At 39.6% G+C, this 27,920-nt stretch overlaps 2 long non-coding RNA genes across 2 annotated transcripts; one reads left to right on the top strand and one right to left on the bottom strand.

The window, feature by feature from the left end:
* Window positions 1–686: 686 nt before the first annotated feature.
* Window positions 687–24,994, bottom strand: LOC139042817 (uncharacterized). The gene is made up of 2 exons (XR_011499964.1): window positions 23,756–24,994; window positions 687–1,533 (listed from the first exon to the last, which is right to left on the bottom strand). It is a non-coding gene; the product is annotated as an uncharacterized lncRNA (long non-coding RNA).
* On the top strand, window positions 22,898–27,335 carry LOC139042818 (uncharacterized). Its single transcript, XR_011499965.1, has 2 exons — window positions 22,898–23,313; window positions 24,988–27,335. It is a non-coding gene; the product is annotated as an uncharacterized lncRNA (long non-coding RNA).
* Window positions 27,336–27,920: the final 585 nt, after the last annotated feature.

Raw genomic sequence — 27,920 nt, 5'->3', positions numbered from 1 at the left:
CAGATTTCTGGACTATTAGTACTATTCTCTTTTAATGTCATCGTTGTGAAACAAAATGAACAACCTGAAAACTATATTTGCAAGTTAAGCTGCAGTAACCATTTACTGCCAAAACTAAACGTGACCAAAAACCTCTAAACATGACAAAACACACGCACACCACCCTACACCACACACACACACACACACACACACACACACACACACACACGGGCCAGGAGCCATAAGGCAATAGTTTGATAAATTATACTACTATCAAAATCATACAACTCCCAAACACAGAGGATACACACAAGAGACAGAAAGGATGTGGGTAAGAGGAATCCTCACTTACTACTAGGGAAAAGTATGAACTCTAGGAGACAACCACGCTGAAGAACACTTTACAATAGCCAGTAAGGAGGGTGCAGGACTCACAAACCAACAGCCTCCCTTGTAGACAGACACACTAGGGAAATCCTTGGACACGTGCACAAGGAGATATGTCAATGCAGCATTGTTTTTACTAAAGGAAAAAGGAATAATCTAAATGTTTATTAATTTTAAAATAGAAAAATATATTCATAAAAGGGACTACTATTCGGTAGTTAAAAGGAATAATCTCAATCTATATGCATCCACATGGATAAATTTTGAAGTCATAGTGAATAACCATGCTGAATTGCAGAATGATATGCACAGTCTGGTGCAATTTATAGAAACTTTATAATTTTAAAAAATTATATATATACATTTTTTAAAGAAACAGATCTGTGAAAAAGTATAAAACCATGGGAGTGTATTGTTTAAGGTGTTGTCAAAATCACAGGTGACTCCCTTGTTTAGGCCAAGCCCAATTTGGGTTCTTTTAAAAATAAGCAATGAGGTAGAAGTTTCAGAATATCCAAAGACTAGAGAGTATTCAGAAGTTTCTTTTACCGTCCTTTAATTCTTTCTGCAAAAACGTTCAGACATGAGCACATTGGTTCCATCAGCCTCCTCAGGAAATGTCTTCATTTTTCATGTGCCCGAGCAGATAGGAACGCCCCAGGCCCCCTGCCTGCAACCTTTCATAGAGGCAGACGTTAGAGCTTTGACCCCAGCTAAAATCTGCTCCAAAGTGGGCAGAAAGAGGTATTATGGCCCTTTTCAAATGAACCTCTCCTAGGGTCAAAATAAATTATTGTATAATATATAATATATCCAATCACAACTCAACGACCTCCTTTGAGGCAAGTTTGACGGGCAGATTCTTCTCTGTTCTTTATTAGCAACATCAGTCAGAAGGTGGCACAGTTTGTGAACAGCTTCTCACGGGAACTTTGCGAGCCTCACTGTTGCAACGATGTGAACCTGGTCTCTCTTGGAAAGATGCTTGCAGATCCCGGGAAGGCTTACTTGAGAACAACTGTCCACAGACAATTCATTATTGCTGTCTTTTTTTCTTCTAAAAGACACAGGAAAATATTTAAACCTTTGGTGCATGTGAGGGGGTTTTCAGGTGTACAAAGGGTCTCCACAAATGATGCACGTCACCTTCGAGGTGGTGGTCACCTGTGGGGAGACGTGGAGAAGAACGGCATCAGTGAGAGTGGAAGAGAAGCTTCAGCTGTACCTGTAACATTTTATTCTTTAAAAAACAAAGGTGAAGCAAATATTGCAAAATCACGGTAACATTTTAAAACTGGATGGTGGACATATAGGTGCTATTATATAATTCTCTCCTGCTTTCTGTACACTTGAAATGTTATACTTAAAAAAATGATAAAGAAACAAAGCAATGCTGAAGGGTGAACAACAAACTTGGAAAAATATATTCAGAACATGTATGGGTGTGGGCCCTGTGGCCGAGAGGTTAAGTTCATGTGCTCATCTTTGGCAGCCTGGGGTTTGCTGGTTCGGATCCTGGGTGTGGACCTACACACTGCCCACCAGGCCATGCTGCGGTAGCATCCCACATAGAAGAACTAGAATGACTTGGAACTAGGATATACAATTACGAACTGGGGCTTTGGGGAGAAAAAAAATACAGGAAAATTGGTAACAGGTGTTAGCTTAGGGCCACTCTTGCTCACCAAAAAAAAAGGAAAAGCATACTTAAAAAAAAAGGAACATGTATGAGAAAAGGGTCTATTTTCCTGATATGTAAAGACAAATCAATAAGGACAAGATAAATGACCCAAGAGAAAAATCTGTGGAGGATATGAATGGGGAATTTATAGAAAAATAGCTAATGAATTTATAAAATATATAGCCTAAATATATATGAATCTCTCTCCATGTGTGTCTATGTGTGTGTATACACTCATCAAACAAATGCAAATTGAGAAAACAATACTGCTTTTCACTATCATATTGGCAAAATTTCTTATATTTGGCAAAACACAGTGTTACTAATGGTGGAGAAGAAACATTCTCATGTGTTTTTGAGAAGACTGTATTGGTATAATCATTCTGGAAGGCAACATTTTTTACATTCCCTTTGAAAGACCAATTCCATTTCTAGGGTTTTTTCCCTTTGGATATAATTGCATGAATGCACACAGATATATGTATAAAGGTATTGTTTATCATAGTAAAAAATTGAAGAGAAAATAAATTTTCACCAGTGGAAGACAGATCAAATTGATGATGATACATCCAATTGCCGAATAGTCTGTATCAACAAATGAAGATCTCCACAATACAACATAAGTTTAGAATGAGCAAGTGGTGGAACCATGTATACAATACAATTCGATTTGCATGAAAGGCATGCGTTATACATACGTGTGCACCCAAATGTCTGAACGCAGCATCACAGTGATTACCTCCGGGGCATGAAACTGGAGGTTGGGAACAGGCAAGAAACCTTTTCTTTCCTCTTAGACTTTTATTGCATCAGTTAGGACTCTATGCTGCAAATGACGGAAAACGGAAACTCAACCTGCTCTAAGAAGTGGGTGGATTTGTTGGCTTAATGTAACTGAAAAATCTGGGGGGAGTTTCAGTTCATCTTGAATCACGGCTCTGCAATGTCACCAGGATGCTTTTCCTGGGTCATGACTTCATCTTTTGCGTATGTGAATGGTGTCCTCTAGGGGTGTGTACCTGATGGCCCTGATCATCTGGATAGCTCCCCTATCCATTACCAAAGGCAGGGGGGAATGCTTCCCTTTTCCAGAAGCCTCTACTTACTGGCTCTCAAGGGTTCATCAGTTCTAATTGGATTGTATACCAATCTTTGAATCAAACATCATCAATCGTGGCAACGGGCTTGTGGATCAATTCCAGGCAAACAAATTAACATAAAATGGAGTCTGGATGGTTTCCCAAAAGAAAGAGGGATGCTGGGCAGCAAAGAGCAAATATCCACTATTGCTAGATAATGTTTTCCCAAGGGCATGTAATTATCTGTCTGTCTATCTATCTATCTATCTATCTTTCTATCTATCTATCTATCTATTTTATAGTCCACTAGGGCCTAGACTCTGAGCTCCACAGGAAGGGACTATGTTTGTGTCACTCATTATCTGTCCTTTGGGTCTAAGACGGGTTCCTGGAACATGATAGGTGGTCAGATAATATTTGTAGAATAAAAACAAAATGAAACAACCTACATTGCAACCTGACTCCTAATCACTGTCTACAGATTAAGAAAACTTAGTCACAGAATGAGCATCCTCAAGGCTATCTTTCACAATATTTTCATCCCAAGTGATCAGAAGAGAGGCTGATGTAGTGAGAGAGACACAATTTTTAGGAGAAACACTGATGGCTCTTTTAAACATTTGCTGATACTGCTTTTTGTTGATAGAAATTATTTGATACATTGTGTGAATTCATTACTCCTGAACTATTGCAATAATGGATGAACTCAGCTAATTCACTTACTCTATTGTTCAAATAGCTTAGGGTCAGGCTAATTTAAGACTTTTCTTCTTCTTTCTCTTCCCTTTCCTTGGCCCTCCTTTGAGTACTCCCCTCACCGGGCCACCGAGAACTGCTTCTGCCTGTGCAGCTTGCCACATATTTACGGTTGCCAGATAAAATACAGGATGCTCAGTAATGTGTGAATTTCAGATAAACAGCGCATTATTTTTCAGTACGTGTATGTCCCAGATATTGCATGGGACCAGATATTACATGGGGTATGCTTATCTAAAAGATTATTCATTGTTTATCAGAGTTCACATGTAACTGAGCATCCAGTGTTTTTATTTGCTGTAATTTCTTATTTTTATTTGCTAAATCTGGCAACTCTACACATAATGCCGGCTACCTGCAACTACTTTCAGTTTCCCAAAGGGTAAACCCCTGGGCTTTCTGGACCATGAAATAGCTGATTATTGGATTTTTACTTGTTAGTATGGCTCTTTTATACTTAAAGAGCAATCCTAAAGTAAACCCGTGTGTAACCACCCCCCAGGTGAAGAAACATAGCAGAACGATGCCAGTACCTTAGCGCCATCTGTGGTTCTTTCCTATATCAGCATCCTCCTCCCTCCCTTGAGGGGTAACGACTGGCTTTTTTCATCATTCTCTGGCATCTCTTTAGGTTTGCCACCTGTATAAGCATGCATAACGATATAGCTCCTTTTGACTACCTTTGATAGTTTCTTTGTGACTTGTTTCTTTCACCCAACCTTGCACTTGTGAGGTTTATCCATGTTTATGAGTGCCGCTGTGCTTCCTTACTTGTCATTGCTGCACAGTGTTCCAAAATGTGATCATACCCATGATTATCCATCCATTGTACTGTTGTGCGGTTGATGGTACAGTTTTAACTTAAGTTGAAAATTTTAGAATGTTTTAAATTTATTGCAGGAAACTAAAATAACTACCATAAAATAGTTTCATACCGTTTAGGGAAATTTCTAATACTTAGTACTCCTCTGAAAATTTCTGTTGCTATATTCAATAATTGGGCAAAGTTTAGAGGCTTATATAAATTGGTTCTCATTTATATTCACAAATTGTTTTTTATTGTGGAATAATAGACATATAGTAAAATGCACAAATCTTAAATGTATATCTTGATGAATTTTTACATATGTATATACCTGTGTAACCATCACCCAGATCAAGATCTAGAACGTTTCCAGCATCCTTTTACTATGACTGTCTTGCAGCTCTTTTATTTCCTGTTGCTACCTACAAGATAGCTGTCTGTCTAAATTTTTGGACATGCCCAATACAAGTCTGTATGATGATGGGTTTTGGGCTTTCAGGTGCACCACATGGTGAGTCTGCACAATGCTAAGTGGTTCCTTTAGAGAAGGGCTCAAGCCATTCGATTTCCAAAAGGAAAAGTGATAATACAGATGCTGATGGGGCTAACAAAGTAGATGAACTAATGTTTCTATTAAATAAAAAAATATTTATCTTCCAAAAGGAGGATTTAAGATCAGGCAGATAGTAACATCACATGTCTTTATAGTTAAATTGAACATATAACTCTCTGCTTGTGTATTTATCATATAAAGAAAAAACTGACTTATTGCAAATATTATAACCCACTAGCTGTAAAATGCCTTGAACCTGGTGATGTGTAGAAAGTATAAGGATAAAGTTACATGCAAGCAATTTATTCAAAACTTTGAACTTATTGATATATTTTTTATTACTATAATGTATTCTGTATACTACTCTGTATTCTGACCACAAATTGCTGTGATTCCCCTCAGAATTATGCCACTCTCTAATGGCTACATAACAGCAATGTCTCTTAAAATATACCCAGTGGCACAGTGGTTAAGTTTGCACCCTCCACTTCAGCGGCCCAGGGTTCACCTGTTCGGATCCCGGGTCCAGACAAGGCACCACTTGGCAAGCCATGCTGCGGGAGGCATCCCACATATAAAGTAGAGGAAGATGGGCATGAATGTTAGCTTAGGGCCAGTCTTCCTCAGCAAAAAGAGGGGGATTGGCTCAGGGCTAATCTGCCTAAAAAAAAAATATATATATATATATACACTCTGAAATTTATTTATTTATTTATATTTTAATTGCAGTAACATTGGATTATAACATTATATAGCTTTTGGATGTACATCATAATATATTTCGAATTCTGTGTAGATTACATCCTGTTCACCACCCCAAAATTAATTATAGTCCATCCCCTCACATGTCAGCCTAATCACCCCTTTTGCCCTCCCCTCCTTTCCCTATGGCAACCACCAATCCAATCTCCATTGCTATGTGTTTGTTTGTCATTGCTTTTATCTTCTACTTATGAGTGAGGTCATACGGTATTTGACTTTCTCGCTCTGACTAATTTCACTCAGCAGAATACCCTCAAGGACCATCCATGTTGTCAGAAATGGCCATGTTTCATCATTTCTTATGGCTGAGTAGTATTCCATTGTGTATAAATACCACATCTTGTTTATCCATTCATCCCTTGATGGGCACCTAGGTTGCTCCCAAGTCTTGGCTATTGTGTATAATGCTGCAATGAACATAGGGGTGCATGCATCTTTATGCTTTTGTATTTTCAATTTCTTTGGATAAATACCCTGCAGCAGAATAGCTGGATCATATGGTAGATCTATTCTTAATTTTCTGAGGATACTCCATACTGCTTTCCATAGTGGCTGCACCAGTTTGCACTCCCACCAGCAGTGTACAAGGGTTCCCTTCTCTCCACATACTCTCCAACATTTGTTGTTTCCTGTCTTGTTAATTATAGCCATTCTGACCAGAGGGAGGTGATACCTCATTGTAATTTTGATTTGCATGTCCCTGATAACTAATGATGTTGAGAACATTTTCATATGCCTGTTTGCCATCTGTGTATCTTCTTTAGAGAAATCTCTGTTCAGATCTTTTGCCCATTTTTTAATTGGATTGTTGGTTTTCTTGTTGAGCTGTATGAGTTCTTTGTATATTTTGGATACCAGCCCCTTATCTGGTATATGGTTTGCAAATATCTTCTCAATAAAGGAATACAGTCAAGTCGCAGGAAACAAAATCAATGTACAAAAATTAGTTGCGTTTGTACATACTAACAATGAAGCAGAAGAAAGAGAAATTAAGAATGCAATCCCACTTACAATTGCAATCAAAAGAATAAAATACCTAGGAATAAACTTAACCAAAGAGGTGAAAGATCTGTACACCGAAAACTATAAAACATTGATGAAAGAACCCAAAGAAGACACATAGAAATGGAAAGATATTCCATGCTCTTGGATTTGAAGAATCAACATCATTAAAATGTCCATACTCCTTAAAGCAATCTGTAGATTCAATGCAATCCCTATCAAAGTTCCAACAAACTTTTTCAAAGAAATAGAACAAAGAATCCTAAAATTTACATGGAACAACAAAAGACCCTGAATAGCCAAAGAACACCTGAGAAAAAAGAACAAAGCTGGAGGTATCACACTTCCTGATTTCAAAATATACTACAAAGCTACAGTAACCAAAACAGCATGGTACTGGCACAAAAACAGACACACACATCAAGGGAACAGAATCGAGAGCCCAGAAATAAGCCCACACATTTATGGACAGCTAATATTCGACAAGGGAGCCAAGAGCATACCATGGAGAAAAGAGAGTCTCTTCAATAAATGGTGTTGGGAAAACTGGACAGCCACATGCAAAAGAATGAAAGATCATTCCCTTACACCATGCGCAAAAATCAACTCAAAATGGATTAAAGGCTTGAATGTAAGACCTGAAACCATGAAACTCCTGGAAGAAAACATAGGCAGTACGATCTTTGACGTCGGTCCTAGCAGCATATTTTCAAGTCACACGTCTGTCCGGGCAAGGGAAACTAAAGAAAAAATGAACAAGTGGGACTACATCAGACTAAAAAGCTTCTGCACAGCAAAGGAAACCATGTGAAATTTCTGAATGCTCACTAGAGATACGTTGTTCAGACAGATCTCTCCAGTATTTTACATTTTCAGCATGGGAAGGAAAGAGAACTCAAGCACTGAGAGTTTTAGTGAATCTTAAGGAAAAGTATTCACGTGTTAAATGAAATGATTTTGTGTGCACATGCAATACATGTTGAAGAGGAAGAGAGGGAAGAAGAAAGTGGATGGGCACTGAACAATGTTTTATTTCTATAAATGTGGAGCTTACAATTGAGAATCTCTTGCAGGAAAGATTCCAGGTCAAGATGTACGCTGTGACACATGATTAATCCCCACTCTCTCATCTCCCACTGAAATTCCAACACAGACACTTTTCAAAATCACAGAACTATATCTGTAGAAAACGATTACAGTCTCGTCAGTTTGCCAGAAATTTTGAGGACTACCTGGAAAATAGAAAGCAAATGGGTTGAAATTTCCTGTAAAAATCAAAAGAGAAGAAATTGCATCTCAGGACACCAAAGCCAAGCCAGGTTCTTTCTAGGAAGCCTCAGATAAGCTCTAGGCTCAGCATCAGCGGATTCAAAGGGAGGAGCTGGCTGTGGAGCAACCATCAGTGGAGTTCCCTCAAGATGCTTCCTCGTGAGAGTATTTGGGCCTGAGAGAAAAACCAAAGCCAGACTTGTAGTAATGTCAGAATTTAGACCCAAAAAAGCATTAAAACAAGATACTTTATAATATTAAAGGGGGAATTTGCAATGAAGGTATAAAATCTCTGCACCAAATAACATAGCATCAATATCGATCAAGCAACAACTGTAGGAGATGCAAGGAGAAATAGAAACCCACTAGAGATGGAGCCTTCAGTTCACCTCTCTCGATCTATTTTAGAGCAAGTAGACAAAAGTAAGAAAATAGAAGAAAGTGCAGTAATGTCTTCAAAGGTCTAGGGAAAGACTTTTTGAATTTAGCCTTATTGTTAATTAAGCATCAGGATAAAATGAAGACATCTGGAAATTAAAAAGTTACCATTCAGTGTCCCCACGAGAAAACAATTACTTGAAGTTCTTCAGGCCAAAAATGGGAAACCAAGACATCAGATTGTACATAATGGTGGCAACTAAGTACAACCAGAAAAAATAAAAGAAAAATTTAAGCAGCAAACTTTTAATGTCGTAGCCTTCAGTTTCCTTCTAAATTAGTTCAATCGCAATGTTTGGTTTGCGGTGAATAATACTTATGTAATCTTAATATTGTACATGCCGTGTATTGGTTTTCACTTTTGGGTGTCAAACAATGTCAAAAGCACAGAAGATTTAATAATTATATTACAGAACAGCAAGTAAATCTCATAAATCTTGGCAATTTAAAGATTACGTGGCAGGGTATCTCAGCCAACAAATTCAAGTGTATAAGAAATATCACTTTATTTTCTACATTTCAGTTTAATTTCCACCTCTGGGAAATATTCTCTTTCTCCCTCTACCTCTCTCATAAGACCTGCTTGATGGGAAATGTAACCACAGACATTCCTGGGCTTTCTCTGCCCTCCTGGGGTCCCACCAAGGTATGCAGTTGCCAAATATTCAGAGAGAAGGGCGCCCCCCAGGCTTCAGTGATCTGCACACCCGGGTAACCGGGAGCCTCCATGAATGACTCTTTGCAGCGCAGCAGATCTCTGCTCCTTTGGGGCTCCACGCGCGGCATGGGAGTCTCAGCTGAGGTTGGAACCCTGTGCTAGGGTCCTGCTTTCCCCAAATAGCTGACACCACTACCTTTTCTGAGGTTTGCCCCTCCTAGGGCTCCACCATGGAGCAGTGTTTGTTTCCCACGTAGCTTCACAGCACCGCTCCGGCCCTCGCGGACCTCCGACGGGGGAGCCTCTCCTGCCCCTGCTCCTCCAGGGCCCCTGCGTCCTCCTGAACGTCGTGTGCTCCTCGCTGAGCTCAGGTGTGTGGACAAGTAAAACAGGCAAACATTTGACTGGCTAACTCTGCCCTCCTCCCTGCCCTGTGCCTCTCCTGAGGCAATAAAATTCACAGCATGTTACTGCTTGAATGGAAAAATGGAAAAGGGGAAACATGAATTAAGATCACACAGTATTTTTCAGACAATATTAACATAACTGAGAACAATAGGGAGGTAACTAGAGAGAAGAGGAGTAGAAGGGTAGTGTTCTTGCCTTTCATTGTGGATACTGAATCCATAGTAAATTTGATAAATCAAGAATTAAACATTTATATATGCTATTTAGAGTAAATAAGGCAATGACTAGAAAATAAAAATATAAACAATATAATCCAGAGGTGGAAGGGGAGTTAAATCATGATAAATTCTTAGTCCCTCAGAGTGGAATATCAATAGATTCTGTATAAACTTGATAAAACTTGAAGAAATATGATATAAAACTAAACTAAAAACTATTAACAGAGGTGATTTCTGGGAAATGAGTTAGGGCCTAGGGAGAAGAGGAGAAAACTGGGAAGAGGAGGGAGACTTTGTTATTTTCATTTTAAGCTTTTTTATTTTAATTTTTTTAATGATGCAATCCTTTTCTAACAAAAATTAGGTTAGTTAAAAATAAATGACTATTTTAACACACTGCCTCATCAACATTTATAAGACATACTTAATAAAGAATTCACACATTAAAATGTGCCTATGGGCACTAGGCCTTTACTTTAAAAATTCACTATTAAATTCCTTCCCATATTAGGAAGAGCTGCTAAAAAATCCACACCGAAAAACAAACCCCCTTAGCTTTATATAGATAAACAAATAATTTAGCCAAAAAGAAATACTTGAGAAACGACTAGAAGGAAACACTAACAAAAATTAGCAAGAGTGACAAGGCAATGGTAATGAGCACGCCGTCTTTCAAAAGAAGAAATCATTCAAAATATTTCTTTATCAGAGTCGCAAAAAAAATCATGTCCTCTGGTACAGTAAAACCACTTTAAAGATATATTCCAGCACCCTGCTAAATTCCATCAAAGTTCCTGTATGTAATCTCTATCAGTGCACACTACACTATATATTTACTCCTGAGATCTAAACTTCATGTAAAACTACACATCATCCTGAATAAGAGAGAGTGCAAGATGGCACAGGCAAGCACACAGACTCAGTGCCCTCTTCACAGTCTACTTTCCTTCAGAAGGTGGGCAAGTTCCTTTACCTCCAGCTCTTGTTTTTCTCCTCTGCCAATATGGAACTTCCAAATCGAGGTCTTATGAGGCTTTCCACATATGCCAAGAAGGAACCCAGCTACCAGGCAAAGAAGTCCAAGAGAGACCAAATGGAGAATCTGCTGGGGAAGGAAAGCCTAACCAAAGGGAGAGAATGGCCCCACTTGATAGTCAGCAACTGGGTCCACAAAGATGAGCGAGACGGCCGTGGATTCTCTCACTCTAGTGGGAGAATGAGAAGAGAGAATTAGAAAGGGGATCAATACCCATCCCAGTCAGTGCCTGGCCCTTTGAGCCAACCCAGCTGAGAACACAGACATGAAACACAGATGACTTGTTCCACTGAGGTCTGCCCAAATTCCTGACCCACTGAATCAAGAGCAAATAAAATGGTGGTTGTTTTATGCTGCACATTTTGGGGTAATCTGCTACAAAGGAATAAGTAACGCATATAGTCCCCTTTGTGTATTCTCATTCATGATACTGTTTGTGTCTTCTTTTTTTGATCAATCTTGCTAGAGTTTTATCTATTTTAATTTTTTCAAAGAATGAAGTTTTAACTTTGTCGATTTTCTTATTGTATCTTTACTTTCTATTTCACTGGTTTGTGTACTTTCTTTTACTATCTTTCTATTTTCTTTGACTTTACTCAGTTATTATTTTTCTAATTTCTTAAGAGGGACACATATTAATTTTAAGATTTTCTTCTTTTCTAATATAAGCATTTAAAATTTCTTTCAAAATTCCTTTCAAAGCACCTAATCCCACTAGTCTTGATTTGCTTCTTCATTATCTTTTGGTTTTAGACATTTACATTTTCCATCATAAGTTTCATCTTAAACCCAGAAGTTACTACACAGGGATTTTAAATTTATTTTTCGCTTTTAATTTCTAACTTTCTTGAGTCTATGCAGTTTGTTGAAGTTTTCTTCATGGCCTAGTGTGTGATCATTTGTAACTCCTCCATACGTGCTCAAGGAAAATATGTGTTCTCTGATTATTGAATGTCCATTCGGTCAAGTTGGTTAATGCTTTTGTTGAGATCTTCTTTATATCGTTGCTGAATTGTGTCTGTTTGGTCAATCAGTGCTGAGAGAGGTGTGTTGAATCACTCACGATAACGGCGGATTCATCATTTTTTCTCTGTAGTTCTGTAGATTTTTGCTTCATCAATAGTGAGCCTATTTTATTAGCTCCATACATGTTTAAAATTGCTCTAGCTTGGCGAATAGAATGTTTTATCATTGCACCATGACCCTCTCTGTTCCTAACAATGTGCCAGCTTTCTTTTGGAAAACTGCTTGGCAATTTCTTATAAAGTTAAGCATACCCAGAATGACCCAGAAATACCACATCTATATTTCCCCAAGAGAAATAAAACATGCCCACAAAAAAGACTTGTACAAGAATGTTTATAGCAACTGTTGACCTTAAACAGACAGTCAGTTATTTCTCCAGCAAAAATGGGTTTATGGGGGACCAGGAAAGAATTGCAGTTCAAAGTCTGAAACCATCTCGAGCCAGGTGCAAGTCGCTAGCAGCATGGAGGAGAAACTCTATTCTGGGAGGAAGAGCAAGTTGGGACGGCCATTGTAAACATGGAGTCCAGAGGTATAGCAGCGTTTCACTAGCTGAGTTGTGATAGTCTCTCATTGGCTGAGCTTCTTGGTCAAGAAGAAGTCTGTCTTCTTCCTGTTGGGCTCTGCTAGAAGGTAGGGTGTGAGAGCTCCGCCTTTGGGCCCCAAGACTCCAATTTAATGAAGTTTCTATTTATTAATTTCCACACAACTTTATTCATAATCGCTAAAAACGGAAACAATCCAGATGTCCAGCAATGGGTGAATGGGTAGACAAAGTATTCGATGGAATACTTTTCAGCAATAAAATCCAACTCCTGATCACGCAACAGTAGGGATGGATCTGGAAAGCATGGTTAGAGAAAGAAGGCCCACCTGGGAGAGGACCTACCCCCTTTATGTGTGTGGTGATGGAAATCAGAGCAGAGGTTGGCTGCCTAACAGTGGGCGCCTGGAAAGGGGATGAGGGAACTCTCAGTGATGGAAATACTCTGTATCCCGATTGGGTGGTGCTTACACAGCTGTTTACGTTTAGCAAAACTCATCAAATCACACACTAAAAGATCAATCCTTTCCACGGTATTTAAATTTTACCTCAATAAAAAGCGGATGGGAAAAAAAAAGCCTGGCGATGTTGGAAAGTAACGCTAAGCGATGTAAGGAGAAATCTGCGGTAGTAAACCCTTTTTAAAAAATATTAAGTGAAGAAAACGTTCCAATAAGCTGTGCTGTATTTGTGTGACTAAATAAGGACGTTAAAAAGCCCTGCAAACAGTGAATCCCTTCTGCTCCGAGGAGCGCTTTCATTTTTCCTCGGATGCTGGGGCCCTGGAGCTCCGGTCGGATTAGGGACCCTAACGCCTCACCTGCGCCCCGGCCCCGCCCCTCAGGCATAATCCCGTCGTACCCGCCCATCCTTTGAACCGTGCGTTCACCTTTCAATCAGTTCGAATAGCACAGGGAGAGAACCAATCGCAAGCCTCGTGGGAGAGAAGGGGCGGGCCCCTTTCCCGCAGGGGTTGCTCAAAGGCCCTCCAATCAGAGGCTGGGTGTGGGAAGTTCGGATTCTGGGCGGCTCAGGTGTAGGCGGCACTGCTCCGAGGCGGCGGCGGCGGCTCTCCAGACAGGGAGCGTTCCTTTCCTTTTGGTTTGACTGAGGTTTCACGCGACAGGCTGCCTGAGGAAGGTGAGTGCTGGGAGCTGGAGGAAGGGCGCTGGCTCGCCTCCTCCTAGAAGGTCTGGAAGGGTCTGAGGTGGGCAGTGGCGAGCTGGACGCCGCTTGGGGGAGGCTCCTCTAGGACCACTTACCTGTCCTTCCCGCAGCCGATGGCTCCGTCCTCCAGAAGAGTAAGTATTTGTTGCCATAATCTATGCAGCAGTCAGCGTTTCACCACTGGGCCGTGATTGGCCTCTGGGGCGGGACGATGCTTAGCATCCTTGGCCCCGACCTTCAATTCCAGTAGCTGCCCCCAGAGCCAGCGACAACTAAACAGGCCCTGGTTGGGAACCTCTAGGCAAGCAAGACGAAGGCATTCTAGACTTTCAAGCTGGAAGAAACTCCACTCAGCCAAGAGGGGAACTTAGATGTCCTGTATGTGAAGAGCCAGGCTGCGGGGCTTGAGATCCCAGCTCCAGCGCCTGTTGGCAGTTCTCTCCCTCACCTGTGTAACAGCGATGACACTAACCACCTGTGCTGGTTTAGGTGACAATTAAACACGCCTTTACTATTAACTCGAGCTTTTGCACACACCCTGTCTCTCTTTGTGGAGCATAGTCCTATGCAGTATTTTAAAATAACTAATGGTTTATTGTTTAACATTTAGCACATTAATACTTGCAGGAGGTGGCAAGTCAAATAGTAGAGGAGCATGCTTACTGAAAAGTAGAGTCCTTTGTCACTTCCCCTGGGCTCTTACAGGAGAATGTTATTAGCATCCAGGTCAGAAGAATTCTCATTTTTTATATACTCTGTTGATTGCTTAAAATCATGTAACATTTTAATGGGTTGCATTTCTTGTGCAGATTTTTCTTTTATCTGGAGTTTTCTAGTGGACTGTCTCAGTTATTCTTGTTGTTGAAGAGTATAGTGTGCTTAGAACTTTTCTATCTTCCTATTGCAGACCTTCCCCTTTTTCTTTCTTTTTTTTTCTTTTGAGCCAGCAACACTTGTGGAGAATCAGTCATCTTTCTCCCATTGGGCTTGGTTCTTTTCTATACCAGCTGCATAGGTGACTCCCTTAGACTTTCCACTTTCCTTTATTCTTTTCCTCATTTGAATGAAGGATTTCCTGGAACACATGGCATCCTGTTTCTTGTCCTTCTCCCTTGTTTTGCTTGAACACGTTCTCAAGAATCTTTCTAAGAAAAGAGTATGGGCCAGGTAAACAATATGATTTTTCACATGGCCGAAAATAATTTCATTATGCCCTCAAATGGCAAACTATGGTTATCCTTCTGTATCACCATGGTAGTTCTTCTAAAATCCCATCTTTTGCTCAATCTTGTATATCCAACTGCCTGCTTATCATCCCTGTCTGTCTAATAGGCATCTCGTGTGTTTGTTTTGTTTTGTTTTTTGGCTTGAGAAAAAATGCCAGGCTGCCTGCCTTCATCACAGGGAAAGGTTAGGAAACGATTCTGTATACTGTCCTTCACTTACTTTCCCTATTCTCTCCTTTCCTTCACTCTTGTCACTTTGTAATGCTGTGCGGTGAGCCTAGAGCCTCTTGTTTGTGTTATGGCCCACAGCTTCCTGGGCTTCACTTCATCTGTCAAGCAAGGCCCTATGTAGAAGCCCAAAATAGATCGTACTATCTTTTGATAACTTTCTTCCCACTCTGCAGTGTCGTATATTTATTCCATTTTGTACTGAAAATTTTTTATTTCAGAATTCTCTGAGGTGGGGCAGGAGGTGAACTGGAATCTTAATTTTTTAAATAATATGAAAATCTATATAAGTTGTCTACCTTTCTTTTCCCTGGCAGGATGGCTGCATCACATTTTGCCAGTCAACTGAGAAAGGATTTAAGTATTGAGATGATTAGAACTAAAATTGCTGAGGAGAGTTTTCTCTCTCAGAAAGCAGACAGATATGATAAATATGAACGAAAAAGACACTCTGGTTTGACGGATGTCAACCTTCCAACCTTGGAAGGTAGAAATCTTGAATTAGAGGAGACATCTCAAGAGCCTATTCCAGAAGAGATGAGTGTGAGGCAAAGTAAGTAAAGAGCTATTGTAATTTTAACTGCTTTGAAGAGGGGAAAAAGTTGGTTTAATACCTGAGGTTAAAAAATCCTTGACCAGGGGCCAGCTGGGTGGTGTGGTGGTTAGGTTCACATACTCTGCTTCTGCGGCCCGAGGTTTGTGGGTTCGGATCCTGGGCGTGGACCTACATACTGCTCCTCAAGCCTGTGGCAGCATCCAGCAAACAAAATAGAGGAAGCTTTGGCAACAGATGTTACCTCAGGGACAATCTTCCACATCAAAAAAAAAAAAAAACTTACCAGAAGAATGGAGTTTTGAAATACCATTCTAAATAACTTGATATTTTCTATGACTAAATACTTCCTATTTAAGGTAAAGGCTGTGAAAGTTCCATTCGCTTGTGGAGTGTTGTAAGTTCTGACTTCTGGAGTTTGAATAAGATAAGTGTTGACAAGATTAATTGATAAGGGACATTAAAATAGAAGTTTTGTAGCTAAATCAGGTCTCAAGTTGTTTAAATGTTCACTGCTTCAATTTTGTCATTTTCCAGGACCAGTGAAATATGCAGCCCAAGGGCCTTCTTTACAGGGAGACCAGCTTTACTCTGAGTGACATGAGAAGCCATTATTGGATTAGTGTGTTTATAATCTGCTTTATGTTTTAAAGCATCACTTACGGATGGTAGGGTGACCAGCATGGCCTCCAGAAGACCAGCTGGGAGATAACTGCAATAATTTAGCTCATGGTTGACCACAGTGGGAACGGCAACCCTGGGTGGTTTCATTCTGGTTACATTTTGAAGTTTGAACCAATAGGATTTCCTAATAGAGTGGATGTAGGTTGATAAAGAAAAGTCAGGATGGTTCTAAGGGTTTTGGCCTGAGCAACTAAAAAAATGGAGTGGCCATTTACTAAGTTGTAAAATACTGAGAGAAGAACTTGCCATCTATAGATGGCAAGTCAGGGTGCTGTCTAGTATGGTCTGATGATGTGAAATATAAAGCTGGGCTGTTTTAGTGAAGAGGAAGAAATAATTGAGAAACAGCAATGAGGGACCACCCCCCACCCCGGCCCGCTTCAGGCCCAGTGATATGACCTTTGTGGGAGAAGAAAACAGTCAACCACTTGAGAGGACAACTAGGGGAGCGTTGTCTTCAGGGGAGAGCCAGGTTACGGTTAGATCAAGAGATGAAGGGAAGAGGAACTTCAGGGAAGTTGAGGATATAGGGGTTTCATCGATGATTAACCACTTCATCATCTGAGCTTTCGCATCTTCTGTTCTCTGCCTGGATTATTTCTTTTAAACAACTTTATTGAGGTAGAATTTGCATACCATAAAATTCACCCATTTAAGTAAATGCCTTTTGTTTAGTAAATTTACTGAGTTGTGCAGTCATCTCCCTGGATTATTTTAAACCCTCACCCAGTGGGCAAACGCACTCTCATTCTTCAGAAACCTTCTCGGGTATTCTCTCTTCTGACAAGCCTTTCCTGACCTCCCCAGACAGGTTTATACTGATTCTCGATTGTGCATTCTCGTAGTCTTCATTCCATGCTAAACCAAATTGAAACTGTGCTCATCTCCCCCACGATACTGTGAGCCCTTCAGGGGCAGAAATTCTCTTATTCTTACTTCCTAAAAATGTCTGGTACATAGTAGCCACTCACATTTTTCAAACAAGTTTAAATAAACATGAAAATACATAGTAGAAACCTGAGTTGAGAATCACAGGTGGGAGATAAGGAATCTGACAGGTCAAGGTGTCATCCAGGGATGCCTCTGAAGCTTGACTGAGGCTGGAGGAGCTGTTTCCAAGATGACTCACTCACATGACTGGCAAGTCGATGCTGGCTTTTGGCAGGAGGCCTTAGTTCTTCGTCATGTGGTGTCTCCATAGGGCTGCCTGAATCTCCTTAAGGCTCCACATGGCCACTGACTTCCACAGCGCAAGTGATCTGAGAGAGAGCAGGGCCAAGCTGCACTGTCTTTAATGATACAGTCTTGGAAGCCACACTCCATCATTCCCACACTTTTCTTGGTGACACAGCTCAGCCCTATTCTGTGTGGAGGGGACAACACAAGGGCATGACTACCAGGAGGTGAGAATTGTTGGAGGTCAGCTTGGAGGTGGGTGATCATAGAAGTTAATTAATTTAAAAGTGAAGTAATGGATGCCTAGGGGATGGCAAGCAGTTAATTTGTGAACAAGAGAAGGCAAAAGGGAGAGAAATTTTGAAAGAACAGGGGTTGAAATGACTTGTGTGGTTAGCGTGCTAAGGAATCAATACGAAGTTACTGAAAGTATTGCTTAGCAGCTGTTGAAGTTAGATAATGGTATTTTAGACATTTGGATAACTTTTTATTTGAATGTTTTATATGCTATTTTCCCCCCTGCTTAGGATCAGCAAAGTCTCTTCTAAGTGATCAACGAAGACAAATGTTCCAGAAATACCTAGAGGAAAAGCGACTGAAAAATTGAGAAACCTTCAGCGATGACCATTTATAGTGGGTGTTTATAGACATGATAAGACTATTTTTCTTTAATGAATACCAGCACACCAACCAAAAAAGGTAAATTTAGTATCATAACTTGATATTCAGGAATAGTTCTTAACCAGACTTTTCTTTAAGAGATTATACTTGATCTTAGCCAAGAGGCCAAGAAGCGATTATTTGAGAGTTTAAATGACTAAAACAACCCTTTCCCTGTAGTCCCTTTACTCACTTAGCTAGTTGGCAGGAGCTGGGAGTGACATCCTAATAGTTCAGAAGATGGAGATGAGGTCTCTTGGTGCAGCCATAGGTAGGTTGACACGGGATAAAACTAGCAAAGCAGTCAGAGCCAGGCTGGACGGGCAAGGCCGGGCGAAGGATCTGGCGTCCACCCTGTCGGATGCGGAGAGTCAAGAGAGGCTTATACATGAGCTTGTACCATGATCAGATTAATAATTCAGGAAGATTACCCTAGGCTGGAAGATCGTAGTCTGGAAGGGGAAGAACTTATAGGTAGGAAGACTGTAGTGAGACTGTCGTGATGGAATAGATGAGACAGGATAAGGGGACTGGGGCAGTGGGCTTAAAGGAAGAAACAGGTGTGAGACATCTCAGGAGATAAATTTGACGGGGACCAAGCAGATGGTGAGGGGTGAAGGAAATTGAAGAGTCGGAGATAAGATGATTCTGAAGATAAATTAGTTTGAGCAACCATATAAATTGTGCTGCTGCTAAAAGAGGGGTGGAAGGCAGGAAAAGGAACATGCCTAAGTGGGTGCATATTGATAATGCTTTTCCTGCTTTTTCTGCAGCTCATTTGGGCCATCTGGATAACAGGCAGTTGGGAATAAAAATTTGAAAATCAGGACGGAGATCCATGCTGAGTGGTGGATTTAGGATATGATATTGGGAGTATGGATGGGGGTTTAAGCTGTAGGGCTAAATGAGACCACTCCAGTAAAGATATACACATTGTGAAAGAGTGAGGACTAGAGAGCACCTTCAAGTGGGCAGAAGTCAGGTACCAGTGATAGGTCAGATTGTCAGGAGAGCTAAAACAGGACAGAAGCTGGAGGAGGGGTGATCTAAAGAAGAGAATGATCCATGAGTTAAGGGGGATGAAGTTTGAACACAGGCAGCTGGATTTGTAAATTAGGTAGTCACTGGTGATTTGCTCTTTTCAAGGTCGTCTCTTGTTGGCTGTGTATTCATTCCTGATTTAAATAAGAATTGAATAATATAAAAGCTCAAGATATCGCCTGTTTTTGTTTGCTTCAGGAATGTCATTGATTTGAGAGACCTTTGATTACTCTGCATGTGACCTTAGGATAAGGTGGAAGTGACCAAAATTAGTAGAATGTAGCTCAAGGTGGAAAGATACAGAAAAATATGGTGTGTATGTGTTCGAGGAGGGCGAGATTGTTTCTGTTTGGAGGAACATCAGAGAAGACCTCTTGGAAGGGGCTGAATTTAATCTGGCTTCTCAAGAGTATGTAAGGCACCAGTCATTGGTCTAAACTGTAAACAGCTATTTACAAAGTGTTATATGTAGGGGGAAAAAGACACACATTGTTGTGTTAAATAATACGATTCACCAGTAGTTTTTTATTCTACTTAGACAATAGCCATCGCTGAATATTGTTTACTTTGTGCCTCGTTTCTTCAGCACTAGATCTTCCCTGAGATTTGGAGAAGCAAGTGGCTTCTAATCTACAGAAGAAGTCTGATTGTGCTTCTTCAGGAATTTTAGAGTTGATAAATAACTTATCACTTTTAATCAATCCTTCTCTTGCTGGATTTCTTCCTTGCTTTGTGATCAGGTCTCCATTTTCTTATGGACAGAGGACAAGTGCACAATCATTGGATTTGAAGGCAAACTGTCAAAGCTAAGAAAGTAAGCTGTGCAGTATCTTTTCATAAACAGGAGAGAAGAGATCTTAATACTCTAGTTTCTTCATTGACCCCTTCCAAATATTTCCAGTTCATCATATTAACAAGGATTCTAATACCTGGAAAATATAGTATGAAATTTCTCCTTTGTGCTCACTGAGAAATATGAGTAAGTTTTGAGGCTTTTAAGCATAATTTAAATCAAACCAGAACCAGAAAAGAGAGTAATTTAAGTTAGCAAGTATCTTTTTGCCATAAATGATTAAGGGTTGGATGACTAAGGGTAAAATTTAACTTTAAAATGGAGACTTTATTTTGTAATGAGACATGGAAGTAAATTATGGCAGTTCATTTTTTTTAACTTTGTCTGCTTTTGATTGTTTTAATGCTGTTCCATCTTGTATGGATTGCCAGGTCAAAGGCCAAAGCCCAAATGGAGCTGACTAGGGTGAAGTTGATAGTAGATAATTGTTACTAAAATGATGAATCGTGCTCCTTTTCTCAGAGTAAGTAAATTCATTTTAAATCTATTATCAGCTTCAATCAGAGTGATTATTTTACTAGAGTTAACAGTACCAAACTCCCTGTTATTGGCATGGTGACATAGAGCAGTTTTGGCTAGATGCTAAGGAAGTACTCACTTGAAATATTCATTGCCAAACATCCCTTATGAGATCTATACCAACTCTGTGTGTCACTCTGTTTGTTTACTGGGCTCTATTATGCATCCATGTCACTATAAAATGCAGATAGGGATATAAAGCACGTAGGGTGGGGGATAAACTTACGGGTCTTCAGAACACCATTATGGACAAAGTTAATAGGACGATTACTAAAATAAAGTGAAGTGGGCAAGGAGGTAAATAGCATGTCTCTTTATCAGGTGAGAAGGCTCCGTTTCACGTATTCAATAAATTGAGTCACTGCCATGTTCCTCTAGGCTCTAGGATATAGTAATGAATAAAGCAACATTCCCTGTTTTCATGGAGCTTACATGTGAGATAGGCAATGAAAAGAAAAATATATAGTATGTGATGGTCCTAAGTATTATGCGGGAAATAAAAAAAAAAAAAGAAGGCAGATGGGGAGTATTGAAGCTGGTACAGGGTGAGCTTCCGATGGGGCCTCACTGAGACGGTGGCGCTTTGAATGCAGTCTCCAAGGAAGTTGCAGAGTGCACTGTGGGAAGAGTTTTCTATCCAGGAGAAGATTTTTCCAGACAAAATTCAAAAGTTTTGAAGCGAAAACATGCTGGTATGTTTAAGGACTCTCAGAAGATTATAGTCAGCTATTTAGAATAGCTTAGGCTATTAGCATTTTCAAAATTCTAGGATTCTACAAAAAGTTTGTAAGGAAATCTATATAATGGAAAACTTTTTTCATCTCATCTTATTTGGGGTGGTGGATTTTTTGCTGGGTCATTTACAATAGATTTCAGATGAGGGGTCAAAATACCGATTGAAAATGTGGTAATTTGATTCATCAAGCAATTAAATCACATACCACCTAATCTTTTCAATAGATCATTAATAGGAGTGATGTTCGAGCAACACGATCTGGTCAAAGACAAACTTCTGAAAAGAAAGTGTCCAACGAGAAAAAGGTAGCTTATTATTGTAAGCTCTGACGTTGCCGCAACAATGCTTTAGTAATTACCGAAAGCATTTAATTTCATGGTTCCCGCAGCAGGGCAGCCTGCAATGCCCACGTGCGTGAGAACCACTCGGTCGATGACTCAAAGAGCGAAGCAGACCTCGGGGGCAGGCACCGCCAGTGCAGCCTCTGCGGGAGCAGCCTTGGCTGTGCCGGCCACGCGAGCGGCACGTGGTGAGAACTGTTCCTTCATCAGTGGCTGAAGTAGAATGCTCTGGTCCCTGAGGTTTTTCGTGTTCAGTTTTTAAAGTCATCGTGTACTTCTTTGAGTAGGCGAGGAGGAAACGGGAGATTCCAGGTCCCCAAGACAGGTTCAGTGCCCCACCATCCAGTTAGCACACAGTGGGCGCTCAAGCGGTGAAGCGTGTGCATCGGTGGGCAGCGCCACAAAGTGAAGATTAATGGCCCCAGTAAATTACAGCCCATTTGTTTGGTGGAATACAGTGTAGCGTTTAAGAACGATCCTGTGAAAGACACTTCATGACATGGTCCAGGATGTATTAAGTGGGCAAAGAAAACAGGTCCAATTCTGAACAGTGTGATCACAATTCTAAAATATGTATGTGAATATGTGAACATAGGAAAAAAACTGGAAAAGCATACCCTGAATTGTCAGCAGTGATGATTTCTGAGTAAGGTCATCTTGAGTGATTTTTATTTATTTATTTTTTGAGGAAGATTAGCCCTGAGCTAACATCTGCCGCTAATCCTCCTCTTTCTTGCTGAGGAAGAGTGGCTCGGAGCTAACATCCGTGCCCATCTTCCTCTGCTTTATATGTGGGACACCCACCACAGCATGGTTTCGACAGGCAGTGGGTGGGTCCGCACCCGGGATCTGAGCACCTGGGCTGCCAAAGCAGAAGCGTGAACTTACCTGCTGCGCAGCGGGGCCAGCCCCTCTGGGGTGATGTTTTTTGCATTGTTTTTGTGCTTTGCTTTTCCTGATTTTCTATAATAAATATGCATTTGATAGTCAGAGGCAAAAGGTAAAATACTTTAGCACCTTTGGTTTTGTAAACAGATATCCTATACTTGGCAGGAAGTTTTATCTGTATTTATCGTATTTAAATAGGGTATTTTAAATAGGATATTTTAAAATGACTTTTAATCACAAAATCCATTAAGGCATAGATTCATATTGTTGCCTTTTTTTCTTTCCCAAATTACCTAGTACTTTTTAATTTTTTTCGAGGAAGATTGGCCTTGAGCTAACATCTGTGCCCATCTTCTTCTAGTTTATATGTGGGACAGCTGCCACAGCATGGCTTGATAAGCAGTGCATAGGTCCATGCCCAGGATCTGAACCAGCAAACCCCGGGCCACCAAAGTGGAGTGTATGAACTCAGCTGCTATGCCACTGGACCGGCTCCTTACCTAGCATTTTTAATGCAGAATTTTCTATCTAGTCAAAATGGATCTGTTATGTCATTTTTATTTTAGATAATATAACAGAAAGAAAAGTACCAGATCAAGGAAGGCCTGCCAAAAAGATCGAAGAAGAACCAGGCAAGGTAGAGTATAAGTATCTGTTTATTTCTAGACATTTGGAAAATCTCATTTTTATTTTCATGAAGCTGAAATTAAGCTTACAAAACTGCTTCAAGAGGTTAACCTCCACGTGTGTGAAAACCTCTTGAAGCACAAGGAAGCGTCAAGAGGGTTTACTGTTATGGTTTGTGAGGTGTCTCATCTTTAAAACCTTATAGGTAGAGAATGTGTAGTTTGGTTAACAGAAGAGAGAAAATAAAAACACAGCTGACGGAAACCTTCATGTGAGCATCGGCTAGGAGATGGGTGCAGTGGGTGAAATGCGTTGACTCTGGATTCAGCTAGGCCTGAGTTTGCCTATTGTCTCGCTTCCAATTGGCTATATAATCTTGGGGAAGCTATGAGTTTGTTCTCCCAGCTGTAACATGTAATATCTACACAGAGTAGTTTCAAGAATGAAATCACCTGACGTTTCTGACAGCATCTAGCATAGTGCCTGGTAGAGTCTTCAAAAAGAGCCACCATTTCGAGGACCCAATCCCTTAATTTATAATCCATGCTATAATTCCTTAGCCTTAAAAAAAAAAAACAAAGTTATGCCAAAGTGTAAGAAACCTGGCTAGGTTCTTACCAAAAATCAGACATAGATCCTCCAAGGAAGGCAGTACAGGGTGATCTTCACAGGCGAGCAGCTGGACCTCACAGCTCCTCCCTCAAGGTTGGTTTTCTCCTTAAGGATTATCGCTAGTGTCTACCTTTGCAGCCACACAGGCCTCAAGCACAGTGTTACCCTTAAACTCTAGTCCGGGTAGAAATACGTATCTCATTAAAACTCAGAAACGTAGAAACCTCTAAAAATTATGTTGAAATGAGTGGATTAAATTGGCAAAGGTGGTTGAAAGGTACAAACTTCCAGTTATAAAATAAGTAAGTAGAGAATGTAATGTACTGCATGGTGACTACAGTTAATAATATTGTATATTTGAAAGTTGCTAAGAGTAGATCTTAAAAGTTCTCATCACAAGAAAACAAAATTTGTAACTGTGCATGGTGATGGATGTTAACTAGACTAACTGGGGTGATCATTGCACAATATACAAATATTGAATCATGTTGTATACCTGAAACTAATGTAATGTTGTATGCCAATTATATTACAGTAAAAAAAACTACCAAATAACAAATTGACTTGAAAAAGAAAATACGCTTCACATTTTATATGGTTAATCTTACTGTGCCACATTGAAAAATAGTTTTGCTCATATGATAAACTTATTTATAATAATCCAAAGTTATTAAAGATTTTGTCCTTGACAATACTGGTAATCCAATAAACATTGGATTTCTGATTCTCAAACCTTTGTAATTATCAACATAATTTAAGTAAAAAGATACGTATTTGTTAGGTGAGAGAATTTTTCCACCTTAGTTTTCATATATTTTAATTTTTGGTAATACCTAAAACCTATTATATAGTTTTTTTAATATGGATTGGTTCTCCCTCTTTCTGGACCATAGCAATGGTTTATGTAGCTGGTCTTCTGACTCCATGTAAACATTTAATTGTATTTGTTTTTGTTTCTTAAATTATGTACGTGGGACATATCTCTTAACTTTCACATTTTCGGGCCTAAAAAATTGGTGGAATATATCCCAAGAAGAGAGACTCTCACTCTATTCTGTTTATTCACATCCAGGTCATGTCTTTTAAAGTTGATAGCGAAGTAAATACTTTGGAATCACAAACCAGTGTGACAAACGGAAGGGATCCAGATGGAGTCTTATCCAAAGTGGAAAAGTTACCTGAGACAAATCCTGCAGAAGTGAAAGGGAGGCCATCCTTCGCACCAGTAGATTTTCTGTTTCGGCCACCAGATGGTCTGAAGAGCTATGACGTAACACCTAGACTCCAACAAGCACCGCTACTTTGACAGCCAGTGACAGAATGAGATGTTATGAATGAATTCCTTGCTGACATGGAGAACGAATGCCTTTCTTAAATTTGGCCTGTGCTTTTTAAGTTATTTAGTTAGTAAACTATGTTCATTATAAATCATGAAAATTTGACCTTTCCAAAAAATTTTTCAGAAGGATACAATAATGTATTTGTCAGATTTGATATTTTGTGTGCATTATTATTTTCACGATTCAATTTGCTTTTTTTTGCTTTTAAGAAGTGACTTAATTGCAACACTTAGAAATAAATTTTTAGAAAGAAGAAATTGCTATACTGCAGCTCAGACATGGTTTGGATTTTTTTGTTTGTGTTTTTTTTACTGAGTACTACTTTATAAAAGCTATCTCAAAAGACAAAATGATTAACTTGTAAAGTGGGGAGAAAAAATCAGTTTGAATCTTTACAAGAAATGGCAAGGTTGCTTTCCAAAGGCTGGCTGGCGGCAGATTGACCGAGAACTGCTCTGCGGCATCTGAGACTCCTAAGTGTGTATGTCCGGTTGAGAGGGCTTTGCATCTGTGGATCTCATCACAGGGGGCAGAGACGGGCCTTCCCGCTGGAGGTGTTTACGGTTTTTCCCTCTAGATTAGACATGTTTTAAAAAACAGAAACATATTTCTATTTTATCCCATGTTTTTAAAAAACAACATAATTTTGAAATCCTTCAGTGAGATGTATGGGTTCATGTTTTACGAAGTGTATTTTTGCTCTTGCTTAGTGATGAGGCTCCAGAAGTAACAAAAGAAATGTTGGCACACAAAAGTGAAACTTCAGTACATCAAGATTCCGACGAATTACGCCGTCCTTTGAGTTCTCTGACAGTTGGGAGCACAGGTATGGTATTTTCATGAATTTTTTACTTGTTTCTCTGGGTTATGGTTTATCAGAGATCGTTTAGAGTCTTTTCCACCATGTGTCTCACCATGTAGCTCAGGGTGTGATCTCAGGGTCAGAAGAGACGGAAAAGCATGGGGAGGGCTATCTGGAAACAGAGCTGGAATGAGGACTGCAGACTGAGAGGGGGACCGAAATGTAAATTTCAAGAGATGAAGAACATTGAGAGACACTGTAAAAGGAGATCTGATGAATGAAATCTTTGAGGCAGAAATAAAATTTTATTTAAATTTTAAATTTATTTACAATTTTAAATTTCAATGTTGAAAAAATTGAAGGATTTAAGAAATTTGTCTTGTGGGGGATGTCGTTATAGGAGTTGCTGCTTTGAAATGTATATGTAATGTTTTCTTTAATCTATAGATCGTGTCTTAAATAAAAATGAAACTACTACTGAAAATTTACATGGCTTTCCAATAAAAGAAGTCCCATCACTTGAAATAAAGGAGGATCAGACATCTCAGCAGCGACATGTGCTGCATTTCAGGTCTGTGCGTTTGTTCCCAGTGTAAGCATTTTGTATTAATGTCTAGACATTTAAAACCAAAATTAAACTATTTTAACCTTAATATAATACGTAGATGAATTAGGAGGAAACTGACCTTGAGTGATTTTTATTTATCTTTTAAATTAAAAATCTTTTTCAATGGCTAGTATATTCATGTGGTTGCTAACTTAAAAGATAGAAAGAGGTACAAGTGAGAAGCCTTTTTTCCAACTCTGCTCCCAACCCTACAGTTCGAACCTTCCACAGAGGCAAGTGTTATTCATTTCTTGTGAATTCTTCCAGAGATACATAATGCATATGTAGATAAACTTTTTTTAAATGTAAACAGTAGCATACTATTCTGTTTTCATTTAATGTTAAATGTAGGAGATATTCCATTTTAGTCCTTTAAGAACTTTCTCATGCTGTTTTTGTGTGTGTTTTAATGGCCGCATGGTATCCAATTGTATGGCTACACCACGATTTACTTAGTAGGTCCCTGTTGCTGGTTGTTTCCATTGAGTTCAGTCTGGTAGTATTACTGTCAAGCCTGCAAAAAACAAGCCTGGATGCTTTTCAATCCTCTCCTGTGCAAATAAATAAAGACCTCAATTTACATTCCCTCAGCAAAATATGGGAGTTCCTATTTTATCATACCTTTTTTTTCAAACAAAGAAACTAAGTTAATGTTTATTTTACAAAAGAAGGATAGAGGGAGATGATGGTAGGCTCCTTGGCCCACTAAATCATAAGATAGGATTATGTTTCTCCAACTATGAAGACTGAAAATTAGAGTTCCTGTTTGGGAACCTAAAAGCCATGTCACCTAAATGCCTTGGACACAGATCAGAGGACTGCATCTGGAGAAAGGCCCCAACGCTCCACATCACACAGGAAATGATGACATACTATGTTCTTGAGTGAATGTAGCAAGGAGATTCTCACATCTTTTCCAATACAGTACTAACCACTTTTTTGGGCTTTGACAATCAAATAGAGGAGAAATATTATCTTCCTATACTTTTAATACTCATTTGTTCTATTATGAATGAGTATATTTCAGAGCCACTTCAGCTGTTTGTAGAACGTAAGGTTTTATGATTGTAAGGGATTTTAGAGATGAGCTAGTCCACCGTGTTGTTGGACTGAGACATTGAGATAATAAGCAATTTACCCAACTAAATAATGTCGGATCTAAGACAAGTCTCCTTTCTCATTAATTAAGTTTTCATTAGATATAAACAGCTAATTTTTTCTTCTAAGAAAAAAAACTATCCTCAGTTTCTCCTGCT

This window comes from Equus asinus, unplaced genomic scaffold (genome assembly GCF_041296235.1).
Source record: "Equus asinus isolate D_3611 breed Donkey unplaced genomic scaffold, EquAss-T2T_v2 contig_1, whole genome shotgun sequence".
NCBI classification, from domain to species: Eukaryota; Metazoa; Chordata; class Mammalia; order Perissodactyla; family Equidae; genus Equus; species Equus asinus.
Note: the sequence above shows the minus strand (reverse complement) of the source record. Positions and strands in the feature narration are given on the sequence as shown.